The following is a 10,245-nucleotide window of genomic DNA, read 5'->3' on the forward strand; positions in this document are numbered from 1 at the left end:
TAATTTCATGAATCAATTTCACTAAATTCAAATTCAAATCGACCATCAAGTCGTTAAAATGAACATTTGACTGTCAAGTCGTTAAACCGAACATTTGACCATTAAGTCGATAAGCTGAATTCAAATTCAAATTGACTATCAAGTCATTAAACTAAACATTTGACCATCAAGTCGTTAAACTGAACATTTGACTATCAAGTCGTTAAACTGAATTCAAATTCAAATTGACCATCAAGTCGTTAAACTGAACATTGACCATCAAGTCATTAAACTGAACATTTGACCATCAAGTCGTTAAACCGAATTCAAATTCAAATCGACCATCAAGTCGTTAAATTAAACATTTGACCATCAAGTTGTTAAACTGAATTCAAATTCAAATTAACCATCAAGTTGTTAAACTGAACATTTGATCATCAAGTCGTTAAACTGAATTCAAATTCAAATTGACCATTAAGTCGTTAAACTGAACATTTGACCGTCAAGTCGTTAAACTAATTTCAAATGTAAATTGACCCTCAAGTCGTTAAACTGAACAAATGATTATCAAGTCATTAAACTGAATATCTGGCCGTCATGTCGTTAAACTGAACATCTTACCGTTAAGTCGTTAAATTGAGTAGAAATTCAAATTGACCGCCAAGTTGCTAAACTGAGCAATCAAATTAAACTCCTTTTGACCGCCTAGTCGTTAAACTGAGTGAACTGAATTCAAATTCAAATGACTATCAAGTCCTTAAACTGAATTCAAATTCAAGCCAACCGCCATGTTGTTAAACTGAGCAACTTAACTCAAATCGACTGCCATGTCAATAAACTGAGCACCTTAATTCTAAGCCCGCTATGTTGTTAAACTGAGCAACTTAACTCAAGCCGACCTCCATGTCGTTAAACTGAGCAACTCAACTCAAGCCGACCTCCATGTCGTTAAACTGAGCAACTCAACTCAAATCGACCGCCATGCCCTTAAACTGAGCACCTCAATTTCAAGCCGACCGCCATTTCGTTAAACTGAGCACCACAACCTTAAGCCGACCGCCAAGTTATTATATTGAGCACCTCAACCTCAAGCCGACCGCCAAGTCGTTAAACTGAGTATCTTAACTCCAACCGGCTGTTAAGTCGCTTAACTGAGCAAATCACTTTCAGATATGATCGTCAAGTTGTTCAACTGATCAAATGATCGTCAAGTCATTAAACTAAATTCAAATTCAAATTGACCGTCAAGTCGTTAAAATGAATTAAAATTCAAATCACCATTAAGTTGTTAAACTGAATATTTGACCGTCATGCCATTAAACTGAATTAAAATTCTAAATAACCTTCAAGTCGTTAAACTGAATTAAAAAACAAATTGAGTGCAAAGTTCTTAAACTGAGCAAATTATTTCAAACTCTTTTGACCACCAAGTCATTAAACTGAACAAAGTAAAATTAAACTCAACCTTAACTTACTTTAACCGACCGCCATGTCGCTAAACTAAGCACCTCAGCTTTAAGCCGACCGCCATGTCATTAACTGAGCAACTCAACTCAAGCCGATAGCCACGTCGCTAAACTGAACTACTCAACTCAAGTCGACCGCTACGTCACTAAAGTTAGCTACTCAAATCAAGTTGACTGCCATGTCACTAAACTGAGCTACTCAAATTAAGTCGACCGCCATGCGTTAAACTAAGCAACTGAATTTCAAGCCGACCGCCATGTTGCTAAACTGAGCCACTCAACTTCAAGTTAACCGCCACGGCGTTAAACTGAGTGACTCAACTTCAAGCCGACCGCCACGTCGTTAAACTGAGCGACTCAACTCAAGCCGATCGCCACGCTGTTAAACTAAGCAACTCAACTCAAGCCGACCGCCACGTCGTTAAACTGGGCGATTCAACTTCAAGGCGACCGCCGTGTTGTTAAACTGAGCAACTCAACCGCCATGTCATTAAACTTAGCACTATAACTTCAAACCGACCGCCATGTCGTTAAACTAAGCTACTCAAATCAAGGCGACCGCGATGTCGTTAAACTGAGCGACTAAATCTCAAGCTGGCTGCCATGTCGTTAAAATAAGCATCTCAACCTCAAGCCGACTGCCATGTCATTAAACTGAGCACTTCAACCTAAAGCCGACCGTCATGTCGTTAAACTAAGCAACTTAACTCAAGCCGACCGCCATGTCGTTAAAATAAGGAACTCAACTTGTAATACACTGAACTTTTGCAAATTGCGAAGTTCGAGTGTGAAGAGTGATATGTGGATCTATCCTACATATTCTAAAACGCTTGGACAAATTTTTGGACAAGTTAGAGAGTGATTGGATGGCTAAAACCAAGAAAGTGCATTAATTTGGCGAAATCAGCATTTTTCTGCTTGGTGTACCGGTACAGCCATCATTATGTACCAGTACGCAATGGCAGAAATATGGCAGCAAGGATTTTTTGGTCATTTCACATCTTGTTCCTATCTATTTGATCCCAGCACGACTCCTGGAGCTTGCTGGAGTGTGCTAGAGCTCAGAGACAGGTTGCTTTCACCTTCTCTCTCTCTCTCTAGGGTTTTTCTCTCCCTCTCTCTACGTAAAAGCCGCCGAGTCGAGTCGATTTCGCGCTCCGGCCGACGCTCGCTGTTTTGGTACTCAAGGGACGCTTTCAGCACGTGGGGAGGAGGACTTTTCTCTGAGTTTTCTATGAGGTTAGTACCAGAGAAGCTGAATCTCAGCTTTCGAAAAGGAATTAGCTCAATTTTCTCTCTAGTTTGTGATTTTGCATTGGAATTTGATGCGTTTTGGTTTCACTGTTTCCAACTGAATTCAAGGATGTTTTCAGCAGTAAAGAGGAGTTATTTTGACTGTGAATTAACCACTCTAGCTCAGTAAAAGTTGCTTTAAAGCTGGACTAAGATAATTAATTATTTACAAAGTTAATTCGGAACTATACGAAGTTAATCGAGTTATTGATGCAGTTTGGAACTTGTGTCTTCACAGCAGGGTTTTGAACCAAGTTGAACTAAATTGGTGACCTGGGGAACTTGTTTACAGGGTGTTCCAACTAGAGGTAAGCTGAAATTTCAGTTAGAAAACTGAATTCGCATGGTTTCGGTTATAGGAACTAGTATACGAGCGTTGTGACACCGTTTAATGTTTGCTCACAGCAGGGTTGCGATCGGCCCTTGGATCATTTTCAGTTGATTGGTGAGAGCTTTTGGAGACTTAACTTGAGGTATCTAACGTGACCCCAAAACAGGGATTTAAGTTGCAATTTAGTACAATTGAGTTTTTCGCCGATATTGGACTTTTAGTAATCTTTGTGACGTGGTTCTTATGTTTCATGTTCAGCAGGGTCGAGGCCTAGTTGAGCTCAATCTTGGAATTCTTTTGGGCTGCTTGAGCTTAGTAGTAGGTGGGTTTGACCTAACCAGAGCAAGTGAAGCTCCCCTATGTTCTATATGTCACTATAAAATTGGTATCATTGTGTGCTTTTGTGGTTGATATAGGACTTGAGACTAGTCACTATACTACAGTGTCGATACATAATTGAATTGAGATCTCTATGAAGTAGAGAACATTCATGTATACAAGTCTTTATATTCATGTTTAATTTAGTTGAATGACTAATGGACAAGTTATCATGTTCCTAGAAACTAGAGAACAATGACATTCTTATGACTTCAATGATTATAAAGTATAGAACCATGACATGCTTGTGACTAAATGATAGTGCCATGATAGTGGAAAAGTTTTTAATGCCATATGTAAATTAGCATTACTTTCATGTGCTTACTAATCTAGTGGATACTAGCTATTGTCAATATTCATTATATTGAAATTCCGATCAAAGGATCGAGAGTGAGAACATTACAAGTTAAATCGTGAGGATTCAAACATGTTGGACTATGGGCTTTGCTTGCTTGCCATCGTGCTCATTCGCACACGCGCTAGAACACATCACCCNTCCTTACAAAAGAAAATGATGAATCGTTGAGACTGCACCTTTTCCCCGCTCGCAAGGCTCTCGCAAAAAAGGTGGGGGGCACTTTGTTTGAGATAAAAAAAATTTTTAAAATTCAAATTAAGAATATAGAAGGAAGGAAATAGAGAAAGAAAAGATTCAAAAAAAGGAAAGAAACCAATATTTATAAATTTTTGAATAATTTCCAAAAGAAGGAAAATCCTACCTTATTTGGATTCTTCAAAAAAAAAAAAGGAAAAAAAGAAAAGGAATGAAAAAAAAGTAAAGAAAAAAAATTTTCTTTCTTTTGTTGATTCCTTCCCACTCGTGGACAGGGGGATTTGACCCCCCTCATCTGTGCGCTGGCAGTAAGAAAAGGAGGGGGTGTGCTGTGTGCACACCCTTCTCCCAACTAGCTAGTACAAAAAAAAAAAAGGAAAAAAGAAAAAAGCTTGGCTTTCTCATTCGGCGATGGTACACCACGACGATTCCGATGACGACGACGACAACGATCATGGCGACTTCTACGCCAACAAAGGATATCGCATGCATACAAATGGTGTAAATGCGATCTTTTTATTGGTTTGATCAACACAATCATCTTTGTGATAGGTTTAAACCGATCAAATTCGACATTAAATCGTCACTTTCACTGTGCGTAGGTATCGCTAATCCCTATACTGAGCGGCCATCGTCGTGATAGGCTTGACACAATCAAAGGGTTGATCGAGCAGCCATCTTCGTGATAGGCTCGACACGATCAAACCCACGTATGCATCGCCAATCCTTATATCGAGCGGCCATCTTTAGATAGGCTCGACATGGTCAAAGGGTTGATTGAACGGGCATCTTCGTGATAGGCTCGACACGATCAAACCCACATATTTGGACAATAAAAAAAAATAAAAAATGAAAATGAAGAACATATTTTGATTTGCCACCTTCGTGATAGGCATTGCTCGAATTATTCGCCATTTTCGTGATAGGCACGATTCGTCTTGATCAACTCGCCATCTTCGTGATAGGCATTATTCGAACCTCATGTCATCTTCGTGATAGGCACGGTACGATTCAACTACATCGCTATTTTCGTGATAGGCACATATTTGATTAAATCACCATCTTCGTGATAGGCTCAATATGATCAAATTCGCATACTTGGATAAAAAAAATAAATAAATAAAAGAAAAAAAGGAGAAGAAGAAAAGAATGAAAGAAAAAAGAAAGAAAAAAAAAGAAAGAAAAAAAGAGAGAAAGTTGGGTCCTCTCCCTCAGTAAAAAAGAAAAAAAAAAGAGAACAAAGAAAAAAGAAAAAACAAAGAAATAAAAAAAAAAGAGGAAATAGGTTCGGAGCTATTTAATTGAAAAGGGCTCAATCCATAATTTACTTATGAGCCCAATAAACAAAATTTCATAAGCAGTTCACAAAGAAAAATAAAACCTAAAGCACAAAGCCCACATGTAGATTCGGGTCCAAAACCAGTAAAGCCCGAAGCCCAGCATATATACAGATTTGGGTTCAAAACCAATAAAAATCCATATAAATAAATTCCTCGATCTAGCCCTCATGCAGATTCGGGCCCAAAACCTGTAGAGCCTGAAACCCAGCCCACATGCAGATTTGGGCCCAAAACATGTAAAGCCTAAAACCTATCTCAGCCCAAAATCAATAAAAATCCATATGAATAAATTCGTCAACCCAAAGTCTACAAATAAAACACATAATCCACAAATAAAACCCAAAAACCCAAAGTCCACAAATAAAATCCTATTTAATTTATTCTATAAACAAACCCACGAAAGCCCAAAAGCATAAAGTCCGAATTACTAAAGCTATATCATCCAAATGCCTCAAACCCAAACCAAATTCAGCCAATTAATTTCATTGGCTTTCCAAATGCACTTCTATCATGAATCAATTTCATGAACCCATTTCATGGGATTTCCAAATGGGCCCCTATCATGAGTTAATTTCATGAACCCACTTTATGAGCTTTCCAAATGGCCCACTATCATGAATTAACTAGTGAAGGACCCGCGCGTTGCGGCGGAACGATTCTGCAGAAATAAATATATAAATAAAATAAATAATAGTAAAAAAAAGAGTCAAAAAATTGTATAAAAAAATAACTAAAAAATAAACAACTATTGCTGTAATAAAATTATAAGAAAGATTACAAAAAATAAAGACAAAAATCATACTAATAAGAAATTATATATAATTATATTTATACTTATATATATTATAATTATTATTATAATTATATATAATTTTTAGAAAAATTGATTTATTGTTCTTACATTTTGCCTCTATTCTTCTTTTATCTATCTTATCCTTTTATTTTTATTTTTTTTTACTTTTTTTATGTTTCATTTTTAAATTTCCTTCATTATTTTTTATATATTTTTAATAATTCTTTTATTCAGCTTAATTAAAATTTATATTGAATACAAATAATTTAACTTATTTAAAAATTATTTATATATTTTAAATTTTTATAAAAATAAATAAAAATTTAGATTGAATTAAAAAAATTTATAAATTTTTTTAATCATATATTAAGAGAACAAATATATAAAAAAATAATTAAAAAGAAAAAAGTAGAAACAGACAAAAACAGAAAAAAAAAAAATCCCTTCTCTCTCCTCTCCTCTCCCCTCAGCTGGGCCCCGCCCTCTCCTCTCTCTCCTCTCCTCTCCCGTTCTCTCCCGCGCCACGCGGCGGCCCCGCCGAGCGCGCCGGCCTGCCGGCGCGCCGCCCGCGCGCAGGTCACGCGCGCCGGCCGCTCTCTCCCTCTCCTCCCTCCTCTCCCCGCCGCACGCGGTGCCCCGCCCCACGTGCCCGCTGCCCGCCAGCCCGCTTCCGCCCGCGCCACGCGCGCCCCGCCATAGCACGCCCGCGCGCCCGCGCCCCGTGCTCACCCCTGCCGCGCCTCCGTCGCCGCCACCTGTCCCGCCGCGCCCGCGCCGCTCGGCTTCCTGCCGCCCCGCGTGCCCGGCTCGCCCGCGTCCCCGCGCGTGCCCGCACCACGCGGCGCCCCGCCACGCACGCCCACCTGTCCGCGCCCCGCGCTCGCCGCTGCCCGCGCCTCCACGCTCGCCACCTGTTCCAAAACTGAGAATTCATGTATGTTATAGATTTCATGAACCCATTTCATGGGCTTTTCAAATGTGCCCCTATCATGAATTAATTTCCTGAACCCATTTCATAGGCTTTCCAAATTGGCCCCTATCATGAACTAATTTCATGAATCAATTTCACTGAATTCAAAATCAAATCGACCAACAAGTCGTTAAACTAAACATATGACCATCAAGTCGTTAAACTAAACATTCGACCATCAAGTCGTTAAACTGAACATATGACCATCAAGTCGTTAAACTGAACATTTGACCTTCAAGTCGTTAAACTGAATTCAAATTCAAATTGACCATCAAGTCGTTAAACTGAAATCAAATTCAAATTGACCATATAGTCGTTAAACTGAATATTTAACCGTCAAGTCGTTGAACTGAATTCAAATTCAAATCAACCATCAAGTCTTTAAACTGAACATTGACCATCAAGTCATTAAACTAAACATTTGACCTTCAAGTCGTTAAATTGAATTCAAATTCAAATCAACCATCAAATCGTTAAACTGAACATTTGACCATCAAGTCGTTAAACTAAACATTTGACCATCAAGTCGTTAAACTAAACATTTGACCATCAAGTCGTTAAACTAAATTCAAATTCAAATTGAACATCATGTCGTTAAATTGAATATTTGACCGTCAAGTCGTTAAACTAATTTCAAATTCAAATTGAACCTCAAGTTGTTAAACTGAACGAATGACCATCAAGTTGTTAAACTGAATATATGACTGTCAAGTCGTTAAACTGAACATCTAACCGTCAAGTCGTTAAACTGAGTTCAAACTCAAATTGACCGGCAAGTTGTTAAATTGAGCAATCAAATTAAACTCCTTTTGACTGCCTAGTCGTTAAACTAAGCGAACTGAATTCAAAATCAAATGACCATCAAATCGTTAAACTGAATTCAAATTCAAGTCGATCGCCATGTCGTTAAACTGAGCAACATAACTCAAATCGATCGCTATGTGCTTAAACTGAGAACCTTAATTCCAAGCCGACCGCTATGTCGTTAAATTGAGCAACTCAAATCAAGTCGACCGCCATGTCGTTAAACTGAGTAACTTAACTCAAATCGACCGCCATGTCTTTAAACTGAGCAACTCAATTCAAGTCGACTGCCATGTTGTTATACTGAGCAACTCAACTCAAGTCGACCGCTATGTCGTTAAACTGAGCAACTTAACTCAAATTGACTGTCGTGTTTTTAAATTGAGCACCTAAATTTCAAGCCGACCGCCATGTTGTTAAATTGAGCACAGCAACCTCAAGCCGACCGCCAAGTCATGAAAATGCGTACCTCAACCCCAAGCCGACTGCCATGTCGCTAAATTGAGCATCTTAACTTCAACAGACCGTTAAGTCGCTAAACTGAGTAAATCAAGTTCAGATATGACCGTCAAGTCGTTAAACTAAGCAAATGACCGTCAAGTCGTTAAACTGGGCAAATGACTATCAAGTCGTTAAACAAAATTCAAATTCAAATTCAAATTGATCATCAAGTCGTTAAACTGAATTAAAATTCAAATGACAATCAAGTCATTAAACTGAATATTTGACTGTCAAATGATCGTTAAACTAAATTAAAATTCAAAATGACTATCAAGTCGTTAAACTGAATTAAAATACAAATCGACCGCCAAGTCAATAAACTGAGCAAATCATTACAAACTCTTTTGACCGCCAAGTTATTAAACAGAGCAAATTAAAATTAAACTCAACCTTAACTTACTTTAACCGACTATCATGTCGCTAAACTGAACACCTCAGCTTCAAGCGGATCGCCACATCGTTAACTGAGCAACTCAACTTAAGTCGACCGCCACGTCGCTAAACTGAGCTACTCAACTCAAGCCGACCGCCACGTCGCTAAACTAAGCTACTCAATTCAAGCCGACTACCACGTCGTTAAACTGAGCTATTCAAATCAAGCCAACTGCCACGTCGCTAAACTGAGCCACTCAAATCTGGTCGACCGCCATGTCGTTAAACTGAGCAACTCAACTTCAAGCCGACCGCCACGTTATAAACTGAGCTACTCAACTTCAAGTTGACCGCCACGTCATCAAATTGAGCGATTCAATTTCAATCCAACAGCCACGTCGTGAAACTGAGCGACTCAACTCAAGTCGACCACCACATCGTTAAACTGAGCGACTCAACTCAAGCCGACTGCCACGTCGTTAAATTGAGCGACTTAACTCATGCCAATCGCCACGTCGTTAAACTAAGCAATTCAATATCAAGCCGACCGCCGTGTCGTTAAACTGAGCAACTCAACCTTAAGCTGATCGACCGCCATGTCATTAAACTAAGCACTATAACTTCAAACCGACTGCCACGTCGTTAAACTGAGCTACTCAAATCAAGCCGGCCGCCATATCGTTAAACTGAGCATCTCATTCTCAACTTGATTGCCATGTCGTTAAAATGAGCATCTCAATCTCAAGCCGACTACCATGTCGTTAAACTGAACACTTCAACCTAAAGCCGACCGCCATGTCGTTAAACTGATCAACTCAACTCAAACCGACAGTGTAACATACCACGTCCCTTGTAAATCGTGCCGGGTTCCGTCAAATGAGCGGAACGCGAAATTGAACGAGTTTGGGTGGACCCTAAGCCCGTTAGAGTCCATAAGTGAGGCTAGAAGGGACCCGAGAGAGTAATCTGAAAATCTGGCTAAGTCCCAGATTTTGTGCTCTCGGGGACCGGTCCCTGAAGGAGAGACCGGTCCCCGTACGCGTAGCCTGTCAGGAAGTCCTAAGGCAACCGGTCCCTGGTGGTGAGACCGGTCCTCGGGAGACCGGTCCCTGAAGGGGCAGACCGGTCCCTCGCTGCGCAACAGCTGAAAAACCCGAAAATTTGGCTAAGTCCTGGAACACCCACGTTCGGGAACCGGTCCCTGGTCGGGGAGACCGGTCCCCGAAGGCGAAAAATGCCCATTATGGGCAGTTCAAGAAGAAACAAGTGGAGGGGCTTAAGTGCAATTGTTACAACACTATATATGACTCATCCCCTCTCTCCCACAGCCATTTCCACCCTTCTCACCCATTTCCTCTCTTTCTCTCTCTAGAACTCATGCTCTAGAACTTGGAGAAGAAGAAGAAGAAGTGAAGAGGAGGAGGATTTGGAGGCTTTGGAGGCTTCTACAAGCTCCCCTACAAGG

This window comes from Ananas comosus, linkage group 3 (assembly GCF_001540865.1).
Source record: "Ananas comosus cultivar F153 linkage group 3, ASM154086v1, whole genome shotgun sequence".
Classification (NCBI taxonomy): domain Eukaryota; kingdom Viridiplantae; phylum Streptophyta; class Magnoliopsida; order Poales; family Bromeliaceae; genus Ananas; species Ananas comosus.